This window comes from Triturus cristatus, chromosome 3_1, assembly GCF_964204655.1.
Source record: "Triturus cristatus chromosome 3_1, aTriCri1.1, whole genome shotgun sequence".
In the NCBI taxonomy this organism is placed as follows: domain Eukaryota; kingdom Metazoa; phylum Chordata; class Amphibia; order Caudata; family Salamandridae; genus Triturus; species Triturus cristatus.
In genome coordinates this window covers 781,191,979-781,214,348 of record NC_140583.1, presented here as the reverse complement: position 1 = coordinate 781,214,348, position 22,370 = coordinate 781,191,979, and the positions used below count along the sequence as shown (strand labels likewise).

The following is a 22,370-nucleotide window of genomic DNA, read 5'->3' as shown; positions in this document are numbered from 1 at the left end:
TGGTTTAAAGGCAGAGGGTTTATTTTTTGGAGATTTTTTCATTAAAGAAATAAGCAAATATGTGACAACTTTTGCTTTACTGCACAAAGCCCAGGAATCCTAATGGAAAATTTTCTCACAATGTGTTTTCTCCAGGGCCAGTAGAGGCAGAAACCACTTTACCGGCAGCAACTACAACAACCAAGGTTTCAGAGGATCATTTAATTCAGATGACCAAGAGTGCAAGCCTCAAGTCTATCCACAAACAAAGAGGCCAGATACCATATCCAACAAGGTAAGTCTGTCTTCTGGCCTTTCTTCTGTATGGGGTTGGCTTCGTTTCTTGGCCCTTCACCCTGACTTCCGGGGTGGCGAGAAACACAAAGCCGGCTCCGGTCCCGGGATCATCAGGTTCCTGACATATCCCCATCCCAGGATTTTCCTAATGGGGAAAAAGGGGAAAACCAGTGCTTAATTTGTGCCGGTGGTATCCGGTGCTTAGCACCGGCACTTATTTCTTAGGGCCGAGTCTACAGAGTACAGTTCACACGTTAACAACATAAGCTTTGTAATGCGAGATAACAGTCTCCTCCCTACAAATGGAGAGCCAGAAAGTGCTTGTGAGGTGACATGAGGCCCCCGCCTCAGCTCAGCATACTTAACAACAGTTTCACACATGCAGCAATAAAAAAATATTAGCACTAGTGCGCTACAGCCACTAAAATCAACTGCTGCAGTCCTGCTAGATGACGAATTATTAGCCTGGCCTCATGCCCCGTCGTCTCTCCTTGATGTTAAATCGTCCAGTGCTTGTGTTTCCTCCTGAGTCGGACTGACCAATGCAGATCAGGGTCCCAACTTTTCACCTGCCCCAGCCTACTGCGCAGCTGCAGCTTTAAACATTTGACAAAGCAAGCAGCGTGTCTAGCAGCAGAAGGCCTATAATTAAAAGTAGGGATGGGCAGAAAACTCCGCTCCGCCAGCGTAGCGGATAAAGCCAGCCACCCCTGCTCCCCAGCCCGGTCCCTGCTTTTCAAAGAAGCCAGGCCGGGGAGAGCCTCCCGGGCCCCGGTGGACCCCCGTCCCCAGCGCCCAGACCCTCAGTTGGCTTTCAGGACGGGGGGCCCGGTCCCAGCTTCCGAACCCTAGCCAGGCCGGGGAGAGCCTCCCCGGGCGTCGGTGGACACCCTTCCCCAGCGCCCGGACCCTCGACTGGCTTGCAGGACGGGGGGCTCCTGCACCCCAGGTCCCTCTGGACAGAGCATGAGCCCCGGGCCTGGTCCCAGCTTCCGAACCCTAGCCAGGCCGGGGAGAGACTCCCCGGGCCCCTGTGGACCCCCGTCCCCAGCGCCCGGACCCTTGGCTGGATGCAGGACGGGAGACTCCCGCACCCCGGAGCCCGCCGGACAGAGCACAAGCCCCGGTCCCGGTCCTAGCTTCCGAATCCCAATCCAGGCCAGGGAGATCATTACCGGTGGACCCCCGTCCCCAGCACTCAGACCCTCGGCTGGCTTGCAGGACGGGGGGCTACCGCAACCTGGGACGGAGCACGAGCCCCGGGCCTGGTCCCGGTCCCTGTCCCAGCTTCTGAACCCTAGCCAGGCCGGGGGGGAGGGGAGCCTTCCCTGGCCCCGATGGGATCCCCGGACCATCGGTTGGCTTGCAGGTTGCGGGGATCCCGCACCCCGGGGCCTGCCGGGTGGAGCTTAAGCCCCAGGCCTGGACCCAGCTTCAGAACCCTAGCCAGGCTGGGGAGAGCCTCCCTGGGCCTCGGTGGACCCCAGTCCCCAGCACCCGGACCCTTGGCTGGAACCAAGGAGGGTTAAGCCAAGGCCACGTCCTCGCCATGACGGCCTGCCCGGGGAGCCCATTTCTTTCGACTATTAACCCCAATGTAGTGGGGGCTTACCAAACTTTGGGGATGGACAAAAGTTGGAGCTGCAGGGCCATCTGGTCACCTGGCCTGCAGGGCCATCTAGTCGCTCATCCAGGCGACCAGATAGCCCGGGACGACCCAGCGCCCAGATGGACTGGGAGGGTGCTGTACCGAGTCGCCCTTGCAGTCTGGCGAGGGGTGGCCAGGCGCACCGAGGCAGCCACTTGGGAGGCTACTTCCCCGGGGATGCTGCTCGCCTCCCTGCCCAACTGGGGCAGCGGGAAGGAGAGGCCCGGTCAGCCCAGGCCATCTGGTCACCCTGCTGACCCGCAAGGGATGGTGGCCCAAATCCCCACACCCTGGTGGGACAGGGACGGGAGGGAGAGGCTCTCGTGCCGGAGGGCACGTGGTGGAGGCAGACTACCGCAGGCCCGCGTTACCCCCTTCACGTCCCTCCCGCCGGCCCTGCTGCGGATATGGGTACGGACCAGCGCGAGATTTACACCACCTCCCCCGGATTTTCAAGGACCAGCGAGAGCTCACCGGACGCCGCCGGAACCGCAACACTTTCCAAGGCTCGGCCCCTCTCTCGGGGTGAACCCATTCCAGGGCGCCCTGCCCTTCACAAAGAAAGGAGAACTCTCCCCGGGGCTCCCGCCGGCTGCTCCAGGATCGTTTGCGTTACCGCACTGGATGCCGCGAGGGCGCCCATCTCCGCCACTCCGGGTTCGAAGAACTGAACCCGCCTCCCTTTCGATCGGCCGAGGGCAATAGAGGCCATCGCCCGTCCCTTCCGAACGGCGCTCGCCCATCTCTTAGGACCGACTGGCCCATGTTTAACTGCTGTTCACATGCAACCCTTCTCCACTTCGGCCTTCAAAGTTCCCGTTTGAATATTTGCTACTACCACCAAGATCTGCACCTGCGGTGGCTCCACCTGGGCCCTTGCCCCGGGCTTCCGTGCGTACCGCAATGGCCCTCCTACTCATCGCGGCTTAGCCCCCGCGGCTCTCAGCGCCGGCGACGGCCAGGTATGGGCCCGACGCTCCAGCGCCATCCATTTTCAGGGCTAGTTTATTCGGCAGGTGAGTTGTTACACACTCCTTAGCGGATTCCGACTTCCATGGCCACCGTCCTGCTGTCTATATCAACCAACACCTTTTCTGGGGTCTGATGAGCGTCGGCATCGGGTGCCTTAACCCGGCGTTCGGTTCATCCCGCAGCGCCAGTTCTGCTTACCAAAAGTGGCCCACTAGGCACTCGCATTCCATGCCCAGCTCCACGCCAGCAAGTCGGGCTTCTTACCCATTTAAAGTTTGAGAATAGGTTTTTTTTTTTAAAATTCTTTTTATTTGCATTTTTCAGCAACAATAAACAATACAACTCACTGCTTTGTACATATGACAAGTTATTGACGACACAACTTCCCACTAGAGCAACACCATCAATAGGATTGACAGAAATCACCTCAGTATTGCTTAACCACATGCACCTGGCCCACCCATCTCCGCCCCCTCCCCTCCTGCGCAGGAGCCATATCACCAATATCTACCCCGTGTCTTGCGATCGCTCCGAATTTCGTCTGCACCCAGTCAGTCCAAATGAATAGCCCCTAGTTACAGTGCCTGGAGCGCAGTCCGCGCCAACCAGTGTGTGAAGGGTTCCCATATATCATGCGGTCGTGAGCGTAGCGGCATTAGTTCCCAGTACAAAGTGAGCTGTGTCTGGCAGTATACTACGCTTTTCACCCATGCCCTAATGCTAGGCGACGTAGCAACTCCCCAGTGCATTGCAACCTGTCGTTTGGCAAGCAATATTAGCATGGCCGGCAGTTTACGGTGTTTGGGTTTGATCATGTGTAAGATTCCTAGCAGCGCAGTCTGCAATTGATCGTACAAATTATCTCCATTACCCTGGCCCAAAAGGTCGCCAATGTGGGACATTCCCACGCCATATGCAAAAACGTAGCCCCGTGTGCATTACAGCGCCAGAAGTTCTCTGTGTCTCTTAGGCCCATGCGATGTAGCCGGCTAGGGGTGCGATACGTCATATGTATATATTTGAAATGGATCAGGCGGAGCCTGTAGTTGGGGGACAAAACCTCAAGGAGCCTACAACATAAATCCCAGTGTTCATCAGAGATGTCGGCGCCCAGCTCCTCAGCCCACATGCCACGCGCCGTTGGGACCACTACTGGATGATTGCTTTGCATACGCACGTACAATCTGGATATTAGTTTGCGCCCCGATTCCACCGTGAGCACATTTTCCAGGGCAAGCAAATCCGGTGGCGGTGTCGGAAAAGTAGGAAACAGCTTTCGGCACGTGTGGTGAAGCTGATAGTAAAGTAGCGTGTCAAGCATCGTCGGAGCTTCCGCACCACACAGCTGCTCCACCGTGAGGAACGTATCTCCCGGGAACAGGTCCCCCCCTTTGCGGAGGCCCCGCGACACAGCTCGCTCCCCGGTTTGCATGTGTTGTAACGGGGGCCACATCGGGTTCCCCCGCAGGGGCACCGATCTGGTGTAGAGGTGGTCCATCTGGGCTCTACGTCGCAGCCCATCCCAGGCCCATTTAAGCGCAAGTAGCGGGTCGATTCCCGTGCATCTACGCTTGTATGGCGTGTATAGGGCCACTGCTAGTGGTAGCGGGGCCGCTCTATCCATCTCTATTGCAAGTTTGAGAATAGGTTGAGGTCATTTCGGCCCCAAGACCTCTAATCATTCGCTTTGCCAGATAAAACTGGGGGCTCCGAGCTTCGGAGGGAACCAGCTACTAGATGGTTCGATTAGTTTTTTGCCCCTATACCCAGGTCGGACGACCGATTTGCACGTCAGAACCGCTATGGACCTCCACCAGAGTTTCATCTGGCTTCGCCCTGCCCAGGCATAGTTCACCATCTTTCGGGCCCTATCACGCACACTCATTCTCCACCTCCCCGACGAAGCGGGCAAGACGGGCCGGTGGTGCGCCCACCGCTGGAAGCGCGGTGGGATCCCACCCGGCCCTCACCTTCATTGTGCCACAGGGTTTCGCTCGGCCCTCCGACTCGCGCACGTGTTAGACTCCTTGGTCCGTGTTTCAAGATGGGTTGGGTGGGTAACCGACATCGCCGCAGACCCCTGGCGCCTGGCGTGGGCCTCCCTGCCTGGCGGCACGACGTGGTCGGGGCGCACTGAGAACAGTCTGCCCCAGTCGACAGTTGCGCCAGGAGCAGGGGGCCCCGTCCCCCCTTCAATCTCCCCGGTGCGCCTTGAGGGGCGGCCAGGAACAGGTGCCCAGGGGAGGGCGCGGAAGCGGTCAAATCTCCCTCGGCCCCGCGGTCACGGCAAAGCTGCTGCCAGATAGGCTGTAACACACTCCGCCGGAGCGGAGGGCCACCTGCCACCCCAAAGCCTTCCCAGCCAACCCACAGCCGGTCGCGGTGCACTGGCGCGGAGAAAACACGCAGTGCGGGGGCCGGGAGAGCCCGGGCACCAGTTCCGTGGAGGGAATCTGGAACTCCCGGGTCACCGACCTTCCCACCGTGTTGAATCCTCCGGGCGGACTGCACGGATCCCACCCATTTACCTCTCGACGGTTTCACGTCCTCTTGAACTCTCTCTTCAAAGTTCTTTTCAACTTTCCCTTACGCTACTTGTTGGCTATTGGTCTCGTGCACTTTATTTAGCCTTAGATGGAGTTTACCACCCGCTTTGGGACCCGATTCCGGCGCGCTGGGGGCCACTACCGGCCTAAAACCGTCCGCGGGGGGATCCTCGATCAGAAGGAATTGGGCCTCCTGAGCGACGCCGGGGAATCGGTCTTCAGTACGCCACATTTCCTGCACCCGCAGCCGAGCAGGGATTCGGCTCTGGGCTCTTCCCTCTTCACTCGCCGTTACTGGGAGAATCCTGGTTAGTTTATTTTCCTCCGCTTAGTAATGTGCTCAAATTCAGCGAGTCGCCACGTCTGATCTGAGGTCGCAGTCGGAAGAAAACGCCGGAGCGTTAAAAAGGAGCCGGGGAAGGCCAGCCCCCTACTGGAGCAGGGGCCTGGCGTACCCAGCAGTGCGCGCCCTCTTTCCCCGGATCGCATCTGGAGGGGTTTCGCCCTCGCAGGGAAGCCGGCTGCAGAGGGAGACGCCCAAGGCGCGTGCACACGGGTAGCCGGTGGGATACCATGGACAGCCACGCACGCACAGCTCGCAGCCAGGCGCCCTGGGACGGGCCCGGGGCGGACCGGTCACCAGGCCCCTTCACAGGGTCCTGGTGCGCCGGCGGCGTACCTCCACGGCAGGACCCTGCGAGGGACCCTGCCACGGGCGATCGGTGGGCCTGACCTTGTGGGGGGACGAAGGGGAAGCAGAGCTCACCCTTCGATGGCCCCTGCCTCGTCCCAGGGAAGCCCCAGGGCAATTGACGATCGAGCGACCCTCAGAGAGGCGTAGCCCCGGGAGGAACCTGGGGCCGCAAGGTGCGTTCGAAGTGTCGATGATCAATGTGTCCTGCAATTCACACTAATTCTCGCAGCTAGCTGCGTTCTTCATCGACGCGTGAGACGAGTGATCCTCCGCCAAGAGTCACAGGCAACTTTTCAAAAACGTTCGCCCCCCTGTGGGTGTAGGAGAGGTGGGAGGAAGGTGACGCCGTCCGTCTGCCGCCCGCGCGGCAAGACGGCCTGGGCGCCCCGTTCAAGGTTTCCCCTCTGGGAGTCAGACAGCACCGTTGGAAGAAAAAAAACATTGCCAGGTGCTCGGCCAGGGAGCCCACGGGGGGGGGCAAGGGAAGGAGCTCACGGAGCAACAAGAGCAGGCAGCCCCGCAGCCGGCGGTCCCTCCCAGGGTCACCCAGGAGGGTCTTCAAACCCCTCAGCCCGGCCACACGGGACCGGGTCGAACCAGGTACCTGGCAACAAGGGAGGGTTGCCACACCTTCACATCAGCCGTCCGTCGCCGGGCAGCCCGAGCTGTGCCAGCAGGTTGGCGATCAGCCCACCACCACCCTCGCCTGGGTTTGAGGCGCCGGAAGGGAAGAGCCAGGCGGCTCTCCATCCCGCACGCCTCCCACCAACAGGAGCCGAGGTCCCCTCGCAAGATGGGGGCCGCCCCCCGTCCCCAGTCCCTCGCGTGTCAGTTGGGCCTTCCTCAGGGGGGAAGGGGCCCACCGAAGTCCCGGTCCTCACCCAAGCGCCCCATGCGGCCGCAGACCGCTCCGCCGGCCGGGACGTGCCAGGGCAGGGCCGGGCCCTGTGCCCACAGTGCGTGCTTGCAGGAGGCGGGCCGAGGGCTTCGGGCTGGCACCGTCGGTCGCTCGGGCCTGCTTCGCCGTTAATGATCCTTCCGCAGGTTCACCTACGGAAACCTTGTTACGACTTTTACTTTCTCTAGATAGTCACGTTTGATTGTCTTCTCGGCCCTCTGCCAGGGCCGTTGCCAACCCCGGCGGGGCCGATCCGAGGACCTCACTAAACCATCCAATCGGTAATAGCGACGGGCAGTATGTACAAAGGGCAGGGACTTAATCAACATGAGCTTATGACCCACACTTACTGGGAATTCCTCGTTCATGGGAAATAATTGCAATCCCCAATACCTATCACGAACGGGGTTCAGCGGGTTACCCGCACCTGTCGGCGAAGGGTAGACACACGCTGATCCATTCAGTGTAGCGCGCATGCAGCCCCGGACATCTAAGGGCATCACAGACCTGTTATTGCTCGATCTCGTGTGGCTGAACACCACTTGTCCCTCTAAGAAGTCGGACGCCGACCGCTGGGGGTCGCGTAACTAGTTAGCATGGAGGAGTCTCGTTTGTTATCGGAATTAACCAGACAAATCGCTCCACCAACTAAGAACGGCCATGCACCACCACCCACAGAATCGAAAAAGAGCTATCAATCTGTCAATCCTTTCCGTGTCCAGGCCGGGTGAGGTTTCCCATGTTGAGTCAAATTAAGCCGCAGGCTCCACTCCTGGTGGTGCCCTTCCGTCAATTCCTTTAAGTTTCAGCTTTGCAACCATACTCCCCCCGGAACCCAAAGACTTTGGTTTCCTGAAAGCTGCTCGGCGGGTCATGGGAATAACGCTGCCAGATCGCTAGTCGGCATTGTTTATGGTCGGAACTATGACGGTATCTGATCGTCTTCGAATCTCCGACTTTAGTTCTTGATTAATGAAAAGATTCTTGGCAAATGCTTTCGCTTTGGTTCGTCTTGCGTCGGTCCAAGAATTTCACCTCTAGCGGCACAATACGAATGCCCCCGGCCGTCCCTCTTAATCATGGCCCCAGTTCTGAAAACCAACAAAATAGAACCAGAGTCCTATTCCATTATTCTTAGCTGAAGTATTCAGGTGACCGGCCTGCTTTGAACACTCACATTTTTTCAAAGTAAACGCTTCGGACCCCCTGGACAATCAGTCAAGAGCATCAAGGGGGCGCCAAGAGGCAGGGGGGTTGGAACATGCAGTAGCTCGCCTCGCGGCGGACCGCCAGCTCGATCCCAAGATCCAACTGCGAGCTTTTTAACTGCAGCAACTTTAATATACGCTACTGGAGCTGGAATTACCGCGGCTGCTGGCACCTGACTTGCCCTCCAATGGATCCTCGTCAAAGGGTTTAAAGTGTACTCATTGCAATTACAGGGCCTCGAAAGAGTTCTGTATTGTTATTTTTCATCACTACCTTCCTGAGTCGGGAGTGGGTAATTTGCGTGCCTGCTGCCTTCCTTGGATGTGGTAGCCGTTTTGCAGGCTCCCTCTCCGGAATCCAACCCTGATTCCCCGTTACCCGTGGTCACCATGGTAGGCACAGAAAGAACCATCGAAAGTTGATAGAGCAGACATCCGAATGTATCATCGCCGTCACAGGGACGTGCTATGGGCCCGAGGTTATCTAGAGTCACCAAAGCGGCCGGGCGAGCCTGGATTGGTCTTGGTCTGATAAATGCACGCATCCCGGGAGGTCAGCGCTCGTCAGCATGTATTAGCTCTAGAATTACCACAGTTATCCAAGTAACAGATGGCTCGATCAAAGGAACCAAAAATGATTTAATGAGCCATTTGCAGTTTCACTGAATCGGCCGTGTGTACTTACACGTGCATGGCTTAATCTTTGAGACAAGCATATGCTACTGGCAGGATCAACCAGCTGACAGGGTGGGTTCGGGGGGGCCGCGTGCCAATCTCCCCGACCGGACAACCTTTGCGCACCCCTCCCTCTCGGGAGCCTGCTGGGGGAAAGAGCCCACCCGCCTGGGCAGGAGGGCTCGCCGGAGGGGTGGAGAGGTGCGGTCGCAAGGGTACCGGCAGGCCCAGCTGTCTCCCCCGGAAGAGAGAGGCGGGACGAGGCGCAGCATGAGCGAGACACAGGGGTGCCGGAGCCTGGCGGCGGCAACACCCCTCGGAACAATCGTTCCGAGCTGCTGTGGAAATGTGCTGGGCGGAGAGGGGTGACGGCGTGGCTCACGGGGCCTACGGACCTGCTAGGCAGCAGCATCCGAGGGCCTGGCGCCACCCGACCCCTTCCGCTCGGGTCAGACCACTGGTGGACGTGAGCTGCCGGGTCAAGGCATCCCCTGGCAGGCCTCCCTGCGCGGGAGGATGCCGGCTTCACATACCTGCCTGCTCACGGGGCGAGCAAGCTCAAAGGAAAGGCCCATCGGGAAGGGGCCGAGAGGCAGGAGCAGACACGGGCCCCTGGGGGCCCCAGCGGGCGGGCCTGGCTGCTGCCTTCCCCTGTCTGAGAATCGCTGGACCTCACGGAGGTCTGACTGAGCAAACCCGGAGAAAAACGACCATCGGGAAGGGGCTGAGAGGTAGGCGCAGATTCGGGCCCCTGGGGGCCCCGGTGGGTGGGCCCGTGTGCTGACTTCCCCATCTCAGAATCGCCGGACCTCACGGAGGTCTGACCGAGCAAACTCAGAGAAAAAGGACCATCGGTAAGGGGCTGAGAGGCAGGTGCGTACGCGGGCCCCTGAGGGACGCAGCGGGCGGGCCCCGGTGCTGCCTTCCCCTGTCTCAGGATCGCCGGACCTCACAGAGGTCTGACCCAGCAAACTCGGAGAAAAAGGACCATCGGGAAGGGGCTGAGAGGTAGGCGCAGATCCGGAGGTGGGCCCGGGTGCTGCCTTCCCCCATCTCAGAATCGCCGGACCTCACGGAGGTCTGATCGAGCAAACTCTGAGAAAAAGGACCATCGGGAAGGGGCTGAGAGGCAGGTGCATACCCGGGCCCCTGAGGGCCCCAGCGGGTGGGCCAGGGTGCTGCCTTCCCCTGTCTCAGGATCGCTGGACCTCACAGAGGTCTGTCCCAGCAAACTCGGAGAAAAAGGACCATCGGGAATGGGCTGAGAGGCAGGTGCGTACCTGGGCCCCTGGGGGCCCCGGCCGCGGGCCTGGGTGCTGCCTTCCCCTGTTTCCGAATCGCCGGATCTCACGGAGGTCTGACTGACCCTCTCCCTAGTAATCCAGAGGAAAATGACCCCCCTTTCTTGTAATCCTTGCACACAAGGTGAAAGAGGGGACCCAAGGCGCGAATGTACCCGACCTCCTGGAGCCCTCGCTGGGATCGGGGAGGCAAATGAGCCCTCATCGGGACTTCCAGGCAAGCCCGGCCATCTGGTCGTCCCACTGGAAAGCATTGCGCGCGACCAGATGGCCGAGGGGATAGGCGCGACCAGATGGCCGAAGGGATAGGTGTGACCAGATGGCCGAGGGGATAGGCGCGACCAGATGGCCGAGGGGAAAGATGCGCCCAGATGGCCGGGCTCGAAAGGGAAGACATCTGGTCGCTCTGTGCCCCAACGAACGAGTGAGCGGGCGCCGGGGCATGGGGGACCGGAGGCCCAGGGCCTCAGCTGGGCCCCAGCCGTGGAGGCTGCGAGGGGGACCCGACAGGCCCTCCGACCTGGGGCCCGCGGACACTTTGACAGGCAGGGGAGGCCCGCACGGGACCGACAGACCCCTGTCCTGGGCCCATGGCAGAGCGGCAGGCCAAGGACGGGGCTCAGGGCCGGAGCCCCCGACCAGGGGCCCAGCGGGCCCCCTAGACCCCATCCCGGGCTCCCTGCCACACGGCAGGACCCAGGACGGAGCCCGGGGTGGGCAGGCCGCCCTCCCTGGGGCCCTCAGGGGCCCCGGCCGGAGCTCCTAAACCTAGCCAAGCAAGGGGAGGCTCCCCAGGCACAATGGAACCCTGTCCCGGGCCTGTGGCAGTGCCGCAGGCCAGGGGACGGGGCCCAGGGCTGGAGCCCCTGACCCGGGGCCCGACGGGGCCCCTGGACCCAGATGGGGCTCCCAGGCCCGGAGGCACAGGGGAAGCCTCCCCAGGCCTGCCGCACCCCCATCTCGGGCACCCTGCCACCCGGCAGGACCGAGGACGAAGCCCGGGGTGGGGAGGCACAAGGGAAGCCTCCCCGGTCCCACCGGACCCGTCCCGGGCACCCTGCCATGTGGCAGGACCCAGGACAGAGCCCGTGGTGGGGAGGCCGCCCTCCCCAGAGCCCTCAGGGGCCCCGGCCGGAGCTCCTGAACCCAGCCAAGCAAGGGGAGGCCCCCCCGGGCACAACGGAACCCCGACCCCGGCCTTTGGAAGTGGCGCAGGCCGGGGGATGGGGCCCAGGGCCAGAGCACCCGACCCGGAGCCCGACAGGGCCCCTGGACCCAGATGGGGCTCCCAGGCCCAGAGGCACAGGGGAAGCCTCCCCAGGCCTGCCGCACCCCCATCTCGGGCACCCTGCCACCCGGCAGGACCGAGGACGAAGCCCGGGGTGGGGAGGCCGCCCTCCCCGGAACTTTGGGAGACGCAGAACCCAGCCGGGCAGGAGGAGGCTCCCCGTGCACGACAGAACCCCGTCCCAGGCCTTTGGTGGGCTGGCAGGCAGGGGGACGGGGTCCGGGGCCCAAAGCACCCGACCCGGGGCCCGGTGGGACCCCTGGACCACGCCAGGGCTCCCAGACCCAGAGGCACAGGGGAAGCCTCCCCAGGCCCGCCGGACACTATCCCAGGCATCCTGCCATGCGGTGGGACTGAGGACAGGGCCCGGGGTGGGGAGCCCCGGGGCCGCAGGGAGCCCCTGAACCCAGCTGAGCAAGGGGAGGCTCCCCGGGCATGATGGAACCCTGTCCCGGGCCTTTGGCTGGGCAGCAGGCCGGGAGACGGGGCCCAGGGCTGGAGCACATGAGCCGGGGCCAGGCAGGGCCCCTGCACCCAGCCGGGGCTCCCGGGCCCGGAGGCTAAGGGGACATAGTCTGGGGTGTGGAGGCCGCCCTCCCCGGGCCCCTGGACCCAGCCCAGCAGGGGGAGGCCAGCCGGACCCCATCCGGGACAGCCTGCCATGCGGCAGGGCCAGGGACATTCCCAGGGCTGGGGCAGCATCCAGCTGACAGCTGAGGACCGCTAGGCCGAGAGGGGTCCCAGAGTACCCTCTCCCTAGTAATACGGAGGACGCAGTAGGGCTCCCGCCTGCCCACGCTGGGCTGGGGGGCTCTGCTTCTCGGGGGGGCTCGGGGACCCCGGCTGGGCCTCAGGCATGGGGAGGACCACCAGAGCTCTCGGGCCCGGATGCCCGGGGGAGGACTGCCCAGGACCCGTGGAGCCTGTCCTGGGCACTTTGCCACGCCGCAGGCTGGAGGAGGGAGCCCCGGACGCATGGGAGGTGTTGCCCAGGCATAGCCCATCTGGTCCCCGGCAGAGAACCGCCAGCCCAGGCGGGGTGTCCCAGTATACCCTGCCCCTAGTAATCCGGAGGAAGGCTACCCCTCTTTCTGGGAACCCATGTGCACCGTGAGGCTCAGGGGACCGTAAGCGCGAACGTGCCCAACCTCCTGGAGCCCTGGCTGGGATCCGGGAGGCAAATGAGCCCTCATCGGGACTTCCAGGCCGGCCCGGCCATCTGGTCGCCCCATTGGAAACCATTGCGCGCGCCCAGATGGCCGAGGGGAGAGGTGCGACCAGATGGCCGGGACCAAAAGGACTCCCATCTGCCTACCCCAAGCCTTCACGGCTGCCCACACAGGGCTCGGGGGCTCCGCTTCCCGGGGGCTCGGGGACCCCGGCTGGGACTCAAGTCCGGGGAAGGAGCACAGGAGCTCTCGGGCCCGGACGCCCGGGTATGACTGCCCGGGAACCATGGAGCCCGCCTCGGGCACTTTGCCACGCCGGAGGAGGGAGCCCCAGACGCCTAGGGAGGTTTCTGGGAACCCATGCGCACCGCGAGGTTTAGGGGACCCTAGGCGTGAATGTGCCTGACTTCCTGGAGCCCTGGCTTGGATCCGGTAGGTAAATGAGCCCTCATCGGGACTTCCAGGCTGGCCCGGCTATCTGGTCACCCCATTGGAAAGCATTGCGCGCGACCAGATGGCCGAGGGGAGAGGTGCGACCAGATGGCCGGGACCGAAAGGACTCCCATCTGCCCACCTCGATCCTTCGCGGTAGGGTTCCCGCCTGCCCACGCAGGGTTCGGGGGCTCTGCTTCCCGGGGGCTCGGGGACCCCGGCTGGGACTCATGCCCGGGGAAGGACCACCGGAGCTCTCGGGCCCGGACGCCTGGGGGATGACTGCCCGAGAACCATGGAGCCCGTCCCGGGCACTTTGCCACGCCGCAGGCCGGAGGAGGGAGCCCCGGACGCCTAGGGAGGTTTTGCCCGGGCATAGCCCATCTGGTCCCCGGAAGAGAACCGCCAACCCGGGAGGGGTGTCCCGGCATACCCTCCCCCTAGTAATCAAGAGGAAGGCTACCCCTCTTTCTGGAAACCCGTGTGCACCGCGAGGCTCAGGGGACACTAGGCGCAAACGTGCCCGACCACCTGCAGCCCTGGCTGTGATCCGGGAGGCAAATGAGCCCTCATCGGGACTTCCAGGCCGGCCCGGCCATCTGGTCGCCACATTGGAAAGCATTATGTGCGACCAGATGGCCGAGGAGAGAGGTGCGACCAGATGGCCGGGACCAAAATAACGCCAATCTGCCTGCCCCGAGCCTTCGCAGGAGGGTTCCCGCCTGCCCTTGCAGCGCTCGGGGCTGCAGGGCTCGGGCTGCAGGGCTCGGGGGCTGCAGAGTTCCGGGGCTGCAGGGCTCCAGGGCTGCAGGGCTCGGGGGGCTTGGAGACCCCACGCTGGGCGTCAGGCATGGGGAGGCCCGCAGGCACTCCTGGGGCCCAGCCGCCAGGGGGAGGACTGCCCGGGGCCCCTGGAGCCTTGCAGGTCTCCGGGGCTCTGCACAAGGGACCCCAGTCCCTGCTTCTCAACCCAGCCAGGGCGGGGAGATCGGGGAGCCTACCCAGGCACGAGGGACCCCTGTCCCGGGAACACGGACCCTCAGGATGTGCGCTCGTTTTCCACACATTTTGTCCAAAATTCTGCGTAGTGACGCAAGCCAACTACGCCCAGTCTTAATTAAAAGAAACAAAAGGCAGTAGGTAGTTAGTAATTATTTAATGTTTGTTTTGTAACATGCACTACTGTCTTGTACTCAAATGGTTGAGGTACCTGGAAAAGTGCAAGTGCACCGTGGTGTGGTCTGGTCATAGGTCAGGGCTCGTTTGTAAATTCCATTGCAGATGACGACCTGCTGAAGTAAAACCCTGATTGCCAGGCTATCCGACCAAGTCACGAGTGCTAATAAATAATGTGCCTATATTTCTTAGCACATTAATTCAACTAGAAAGGGAAACTTTACTGGTCTTGCATTTAAAATTAATTGGTTTTCAATCCCCTTCTCCTACACCGCACAAATTTTCCGAGTATTCCGTCTACAGTGCGTCCTTCAAAAAACAATTTACTTTTCCCCCGACAACAATAAATCAAGGTTTAAATGTACCTTTGTAAATGCCTGCAAACTTGCAAGTTTGTGGGTCTTCAAATAATTTGCAAGGCACTCTTGCCATTGAACGTCCACTCTCCAGGCTTCTCCCTCAGATTAGGGTAGAGGTTGTGGCATAACAGCCAGTGCTGACTATTTTGGAACTGAGGGACCAGGTTCGAGTCTGGGCATTGGCTCACCATCCTGTGATTCTGGACTAATCACTTAATCTCCCCTTGTCTACCAAAAATGAATGTGTCCTTGTGTAATGTAACTGGTGCTCATGTAAAGTGCTCCAATACCTTTGGGTCGAGTTCGTGTTACATAAAACTGCAAAAATAATCTGATTTACTCACAAGTCATATTATAGGAGCTATTAATATTAGTTGTTATTGTTTGAAGAAATGATTTAGATTTTCTTTTCAGAAGTGATATTTTTTAAATATCTAGGTAATACTGTGAGATAAGACTGTTATTGCTTGTCAGTGTGAGTTTTAGGTGCTACTGGCATTGATACTTGCGCTGCTTATTTTGTCCATGAAGATCTGATGTTTGTCAGTGTATATGTATAGTGTGAAATTTTGGCTATGAGGTCCTTTAGGGAGTAAATGACTAGGAGCCTTGAGAAGAACCTTGCATTTCGCAGTAACATGGAGTTTTGAGTTTAGATCATTGTTTGACTTTGCCACAGTGATGTGAGTTTGCTGCGCTCTGGGCTACTTTGAGTATAACAAGGGTTTGTGGTGCTAGGAGGTTCCTTCAGGTCTTTTAAAGCTTGAGGACGAAAAATTAGGAGTATCTGTATTTAGTGTTCAATATGTTTGATTCACAAGAGGCCATCACCCCAACTTTGTTTTAGCCAGCATTTTGACGTGTATAACACTACTAAAACTCTTTAAGGGCATATGTTACTTTTTCTAAATATCAGATGATGGATTAAAGAGTTACATACTGACACTAGATTAGTCTGTATCATGTAGGAAAGAAGACAGGTGACCTGGATGCATATAGGCCCAAAAATCCTCATGATGTGCATTAACATGTATTACTCTTGGATCTTGGGCAAGGCCCAGAAACAGATTGTTGAAAATTGAGTTCTTCAGTTTCATCAAGCTGACTTTTGAGAAGGATTCTGTAATAAATGAGAAGAGCAACGCAATCTAAATCTTTATGCAGCATTACTTGAGATTGCCCAGGCTTTCGTTTCTGTGATCCAGTACTGTTGTCAAAATATGGAAAATATGAGGATAGACAGGGGATTAATATCTTTGATTGGTATTTTGTACAATGATACCTCAATAACTGTACTCATGGCCTGGGGAGGGGATTTAGTTATTCTCAATATGACACGGGAGAGAGGGTGGGATAGGGCTGCGCGTGGGCTTCTGTCCTATTTTGTCTCTACATCACTGAATTTTTCCCATGGGAAGAAGGACTGGTATATGGGTGTGCCCATGTAAAGTTAAAGGGATGCCCTCCTTCATGAAGATTATAGAGCACAGGGTCTGCATTAAGGATACTGTGAACTGTCCTATTCTGTGCAGCCATGGACAATTAAATCTATGTGCAGACCGGGAAAGATTCAGAAGAGGCACATTTCTACAGTGGGCAACATTGTGAAGTGCTTGAGGTATAGACAGAGACGATCTAACGCGGTACTATATTATTATACATTATTATTTTGTAATATTGCTTCTGAAAGCATCTTCCAGGATTGGTGGGTCCCTCAATCTCTTGTCTATGCCAGTTGATGATGTGGGTGGAGCCAGTAATGGAAGTGGATGGAGGTGGGTGAAGTAGGTGTGGCCTCCTATAAAAATTTGAGCACCTGGACTTAATATTTTACAAATTAAGCACTGGTCCCGACTTTTCGCACGTCCCAGCCTACTGTGCAGCTGCAGCTTTAAACATTTGACAAAGCAAGTAGCGTGTCTCGTAGCAGAAGGCCTATATTTAAAAGAAACAAAAGGCAGTAAGTAATTAGTCATTATCTAATGTTTGTTTCGTAACATGCACTACTGTCTTGTACTCAAATGGTAAGGTGCCGGGAAAAGTGCAACCGCCGTGGTGTGGTTTGGTCATAGGCCAGGACTCTTTGTAAATTCCATTGCAGGTGACGACCTGCTGAAGTAAAACCCTGATTGCCTGGCTACCCGACCGAGTCACGAGTGATAATAAATAATGTGCCTATATTTCTTAGCACATTAATTCAACTAGAAAGGGAAACTTTACTTGTCTTGCATTTAAAATAAATCGGTTTTAAAATGGCGCCGTGAAAGAGATATCCGCATACTGCCAGGCACTGTTCATGACAGGAGCCCTGCTGAGTGCAACTTCACGGAGCTCTAAAGTAAATACCAAAATGTAAGTTTCAGTCTGACGTAGAAAAAGAAATACAAACTGAACTAACCATATCAGTCTCCAAATGGTTAGAAAACAACTTACACACAAAAGTTTCATTACCAGAGCAATGAACTACTACACAGTCCTGCAAGACGTGCGAGGAGCAAATACATTTTAATAATTTCTTTTCAAAGAAGGCATCTGCATATTTCCCTAAAAGCATTGTCACTATTAAAAGTTGCACTATGTCAAAAGACATTTTGACCAACAATATTATTCATTTTTAGTACACAAATTGTGATCTGCTAAATGCTCAGATGTAAATCATACATCTGCTCCTTTAGGCTTACACTTAGTTCAGGGTAGATGACACATAATTTGTAATTCGACAAAACATCCGAGAGCACTCCAGTGAGAGTATGACCAGAGCCTAAAATGGTAAAGTGTGGGTATTAACTATTCCAGAGTACCTTCTTGCTGTAGAGAAGTGTTGGTACTCTCCCATTAAACGTATTGAATCTCTGCTGAGAAGAGCGGGTACTCTCATTTGAAAATGAACGAAGTGCAGGTATGTGGTCCCTGAGTGTACCAGCCCATTTAAAGCACCAATTATCACTGCAGTAATTTTCCAGAAATACATACACATTTGTCAATGTGCATGGTGCACAGTTACCCATTTGTTTTAATGGTTATGAAAAGGGGGTTCACACATAACTTTTTTTTTCTTAGAGGGGGGATTCTGATTTTCCCTCCAGACAATCCCCTTCTCCTACACCTCACAAATTTTCCGATTATTCCTTCTACAGTGCACCCTTCAAAAAACAATTTACTTTTTCCTCGACAACAACACATCAAGGTTTAAATGTACCTTTGCAAATGCCTGCAAACTTGCAAGTTTGTGGGTCTTTACATAATTTGCAAAGCACTCTTGCCATTGAACATCCACTCTCCAGGCTTCTCCCTCAGATTAGGGTAGAGATTGTGGCATAACAGCCAGTGCTGCCTATTTTGGAACTGAGGGACCAGGTTTGAGTCTGGGCATTGTCTCACCATCCTGTGATTCTGGACTAATCACTTAATCTCCCCTTGTCTACCAAAAATGAATGTGTCCTTGTGTCATGTAACTGGCGCTCATGTAAAGTGCTCCAATACCTTGGGTCGAGTTCGTGCTATATAAAACTGCAAAAAAATCTGATTTACTCACAAATCATATTATAGGAGCTATTAATATTAGTTGTTATTGCTTGAAAAAACGATGTAGATTTTTTTTTCAGAAGTGATATTTTTGAATTAATTAGGTAATACTGTGAGATAAGACTGTTATTGCTTGTCAGTGTGCGTTTTAGGTGCTATTGGCGTTGAGATAGCGGTGCTTATTTTGTCCATGAAGTTCTGATGTTTGTCAATGTATATGTATAGTGAGAAATTTTGGCTATGAGGTCCTTTAGGGAGTACATGACTAGGAGCCTTGAGAAGAACCTTGCATTTCGCAGTAGCATTGAGTATTGAGTTTAGATCATTGTCTGACTTTGCCATAGTGATTTGAGTTTGCTGCTCTCAGGGCTACTTTGAGTGTCACAAGGTTTTGTAGTGCTATGAGGGTCCTTCAGGTCTTTTAAAGCTTGAGGACGAAAAATGGGGAGTATCTGTATTTAGTGTTCAATATGTGTTCAATATGTTTGATTCACAATAGACCATTACCCCAACAGCCAATCCAAACAATGGCGAAGCATGAGAACCATGGAAAAGCCAACAGTTGAACAGGCTGTCAAAAGGCATACTCTCTCTATGAAAGCACAAACTCCTTTCGTAAATCACTGCCCCTAGAGGGGTGGCGCGCAGACCGGCGGAGTAGACCGCCAATTAATATCCAACAACGTTTTTGAGTATAGTGTTAAGGTTTATGAATTGAATAAACCCCCTTTATAATTTGGAGCGTCGGCTTGTGTATCTGTGACCTCAGAGCATGCTATACTCAAACGTTTTTGGATATATATATAATTTATTTTTAAACAATGACACGAGGACTTGAGCCAGACAAAAGAAGGCGCATTTTGTCATAAAAAGCAGAATACCAGGATCATCCGGAAACAAGCATTGGCCGCGAGGCCGGGAAAGTGACACGGCCGCAGGGCAAAAGTGAAAGTGACCGCGATCAACGGAGGAAAGACAGATGGTGGCTGCGCGCGTGCACGCTCAAGTGCACGCAAGCTTTAGGCCCCCTAAAGCCTGTGGCAGCACTTTGGAAACCCACCTACTAAATGTCTCGCAGAGTAGCGCATGCGCTGGCTCAGGCGAGACCTAAAAAGGACCTTACTGCTTTTTTGTTCGCTGGAAAGGGGACCTCAGTGATTGCTCTGATATTTTAGGTTTGGGGCTCAATAAGTCCATTTCCTAACACATACCCCAGGTACTTTACTTTGTTAAAGCCCACTTTTGATTTTTTTGCATTTATATGGAGGTTAGCTCTTGTTAAGTCATTCAGGATTATGTTCATATGTTTCAAATGATCATTCCAAGTACGGCTGAATACAATGATATAATCTAGATAGGCAGAAGAGTATTCATGATGGCTTTCAAGACTTAAATTCATCAGCCTTTGAAAAATGGCAGGGGCTCCGTGGAGCCGGAAAGGGAACACCGTAAATTGAAACAGGCCGAAAGGAGTGGAAAAAGCTGTCTTCTCTTTATCTTCTGCTTTTAGGGAAACCCTTTGTGAGGCCTATTGTGGTAATATACTTAGCGTCTCTTATTCTCTCAATTAATTCATCAACCCTGGGAAGAGGGTATGCGTCTAATTTAGAGATTTTGTTAACTGATCTATGCAAAATCTTACTCTACCATCGGGTTTTGGGATTAATACTATGGGAGAGGACCAACTACTTTGTGAAGGCTCTATGACATTCATCTTCAGCATTTGCTCAATTTCCTTAACCACGGCCTGCCATCTTGTCGCCGGGATTCGATAAGGTTTTTGGTTTTATCACCCTCTCTTCTGCAGTGGGAATAGAGTGTTGGGTTAGGTGTGTTTTCCATGGTATATCGGAAAAAATAGAAGCGAAGATACCAGGCCAGTTAAAGTTTGTAAAGATTTCTTTGGTTGTTTTCTCGGGTCCAGAATGTCCAGCTAATAAATGCGAGTGGTCATAAAACATAATCTGTTCCTGAAAGTCTTTTGGCACCAGTAGTTGGGGGGGCTTGGTGGGTCCTGGTATTCGGTATAGGAGTCAATTTCTTATCTGGAAATAGGGAAAAGTTTGGATGTTGTTTTGTGTGGCTTTCTCCCAAATGGGTTGTAGGAGTACATCATTCGTCTGAGTGAAACGAAAATCACGGTCTATCATCCAAGGCTTTGGGGCTAACATGGCTTTTTTTGGTGTTGGGCCTTGGGCTTGATACAGAGCTTCTTTCACCGGGTTAAGCAGCTCACAAAACATATCCATGAAATGTGGGTTGTGAGTTCCCAGAATAATATCTTCTGGCAAATTAGGGAGTACACCTACTTCTACTCCTGCTCTTTTGTTGTATGTGGAAATAACCAGTATGGCAACAGGATATGTTTTGATGTCCCCATGTACACATCTAGTTTGTACAAATCTCTCAGATATAACCTGGAAGGGTAGGACTAGTTCTACTCAGACAACTGATTGATTACACCCGGAGTCCAGTAAGGCGGTCGTCCATTTCAGATTGATTTGTACAATTACAAAAAAATGGGTCCCATCTCTTGAGTGAAGTAGACGGAGCTTGGAGAGTAATTAACTTCCATCAGTTCACCTGTGGTTTTCTTGTTTTTACAAAAATGAGCTATATGGCCCAATTTGCCACACTCAAAACATTGAGGTCCACGTCGAACTTGAAATTCCGGTCTGATTTGGGTGGTTTTCTTGGCTTTGTTGGATGTTTTGTTTTGTTTCTGATCGGTGTGAAAATTAACGGTTTTGGAGGAGTTCTTTGTGTGTCTGTCTGTCTCTCGAGAGGAAAGACGGGGTTGGACCCATGAAAAGTTAGTAGCCATTTCGACAGCCTGTTCGCTACTGAGTCACGAATGTTGGGATAACCATTGTTGTGTTTGATGGGGTAGGGCTTCTATGAACTGCTCTACACAAATGTTTTCCATTATCTTCTCCTTGCTGTGGATATGGGGTTTCAACCACTTCTCAGCTGCTGATTTCAACTTGAAGTAAAGTACCTTTGTGCTATCACCTGGTTTACCCCTTTCTTGTCTAAATCGTAATCTGTAGACTTCTTCATCTAGTCCCGCCCTGTCTAATATCACTCTTTCGACCTCTTCATAGGTGGCTTCTCCTTGGGGGTTAGCTGTGTGGTATGCAGCTTGAGCATCACCTGACAATAAAGAGGCCAAATGCAAGGGTAAGTGTATGGCCTATATACCCTTGCGGCACGTTAAAAAATAACCAAAAAAGCATCAAGATCATCTCCGGGTAGAGGTTTATGAAAGGTTATCATGGGAGCGCTGAGTGGGACCACCCTATGACCACTAACCCAAAGGTCACCTGCAGTTGTTCTTGGGTTCAATTGTTCTGTTTGAGTCTTTAGTGCATCGCGAAATAGTTCTCGTCAGCCGTTGCTGAAGACATTTGACGTTCTATGGCCCATTCAAGTTTTAGTTTCCCTTGGACAAGGTGTTGGAAGGGGACTGCCCGCATTCTCCACCACTTGTCGCCGGAAGTAAAGGCTTAATATCCAATGACTACTCATAGGATTTATTGTGTTCTCTTTCTTTTATTTTCAAGAAAAAATAAATAAGGTTATACGGGACGGAGAAAAAAAAAGAGTCCCAAACTTGAGACTAACGAAGTCTTCTTTCTTTACAGGGCCTTCGGAGTTTCTGTCGCCGGTACCCTCGACAGAAGAAGAGACGCAGGTAAGAACCTTTCCTTTTATGATTTTAATTATTATGTGATGGGTTAGTGGGGTGTTCTCTTTTTATTCTCTCTGCGAGGAAAGTGGTTATTAATAAGAAGTGGGGGGGAGCAGAGGGAAATAAAGTGGAAAAATGCTTTTCCTTACTCTTTTTGAAGAACCTATACACCCCAAAGGAGAAATGTGAATTCCCCAAAGAGAGAAAATTGTAAGAAGGGAAAAGAACCTTTAGAACCTAGTATCCAATTATGGCTTTTCCAGCTTCTAAATATTAATTCTCCATTTCGTCAGCCTTGTTTACTTAAGTTTGCCTTTCTTCTTGATCCCCAGCCCTCCCTCCTTCCTAGTAGTCGATTCCCTTTGGCTCCGAATTAAGAGGTGCGCACGCACCTAGTGAAGCCACGTCCCTCCTGGGACGTGGCGTGGATCCAGAGACACTTGGCAGACAGGAGACTCCGCTTCTCCTTCTGGTATTCCGAAGTCTCTTCGAGCACTGACGGTTCGTTCAGC

At 54.8% G+C, this 22,370-nt stretch overlaps 2 non-coding genes and 1 pseudogene across 2 annotated transcripts; all 3 read right to left on the bottom strand.

Annotated features, from left to right (window-relative positions):
• Positions 1-2,277: 2,277 nt before the first annotated feature.
• Positions 2,278-5,819, bottom strand: LOC146861021 (28S ribosomal RNA; annotated as a pseudogene).
• A 444-nt stretch (positions 5,820-6,263) lies between these two features.
• Positions 6,264-6,417, bottom strand: LOC146861020 (5.8S ribosomal RNA). The gene has a single exon (XR_014979388.1). It is a non-coding gene; the product is annotated as a 5.8S ribosomal RNA (ribosomal RNA).
• Positions 6,418-7,163: 746 nt separating this feature from the next.
• Positions 7,164-8,984, bottom strand: LOC146861019 (18S ribosomal RNA). Its single transcript, XR_014979449.1, has one exon. It is a non-coding gene; the product is annotated as an 18S ribosomal RNA (ribosomal RNA).
• Positions 8,985-22,370: the final 13,386 nt, after the last annotated feature.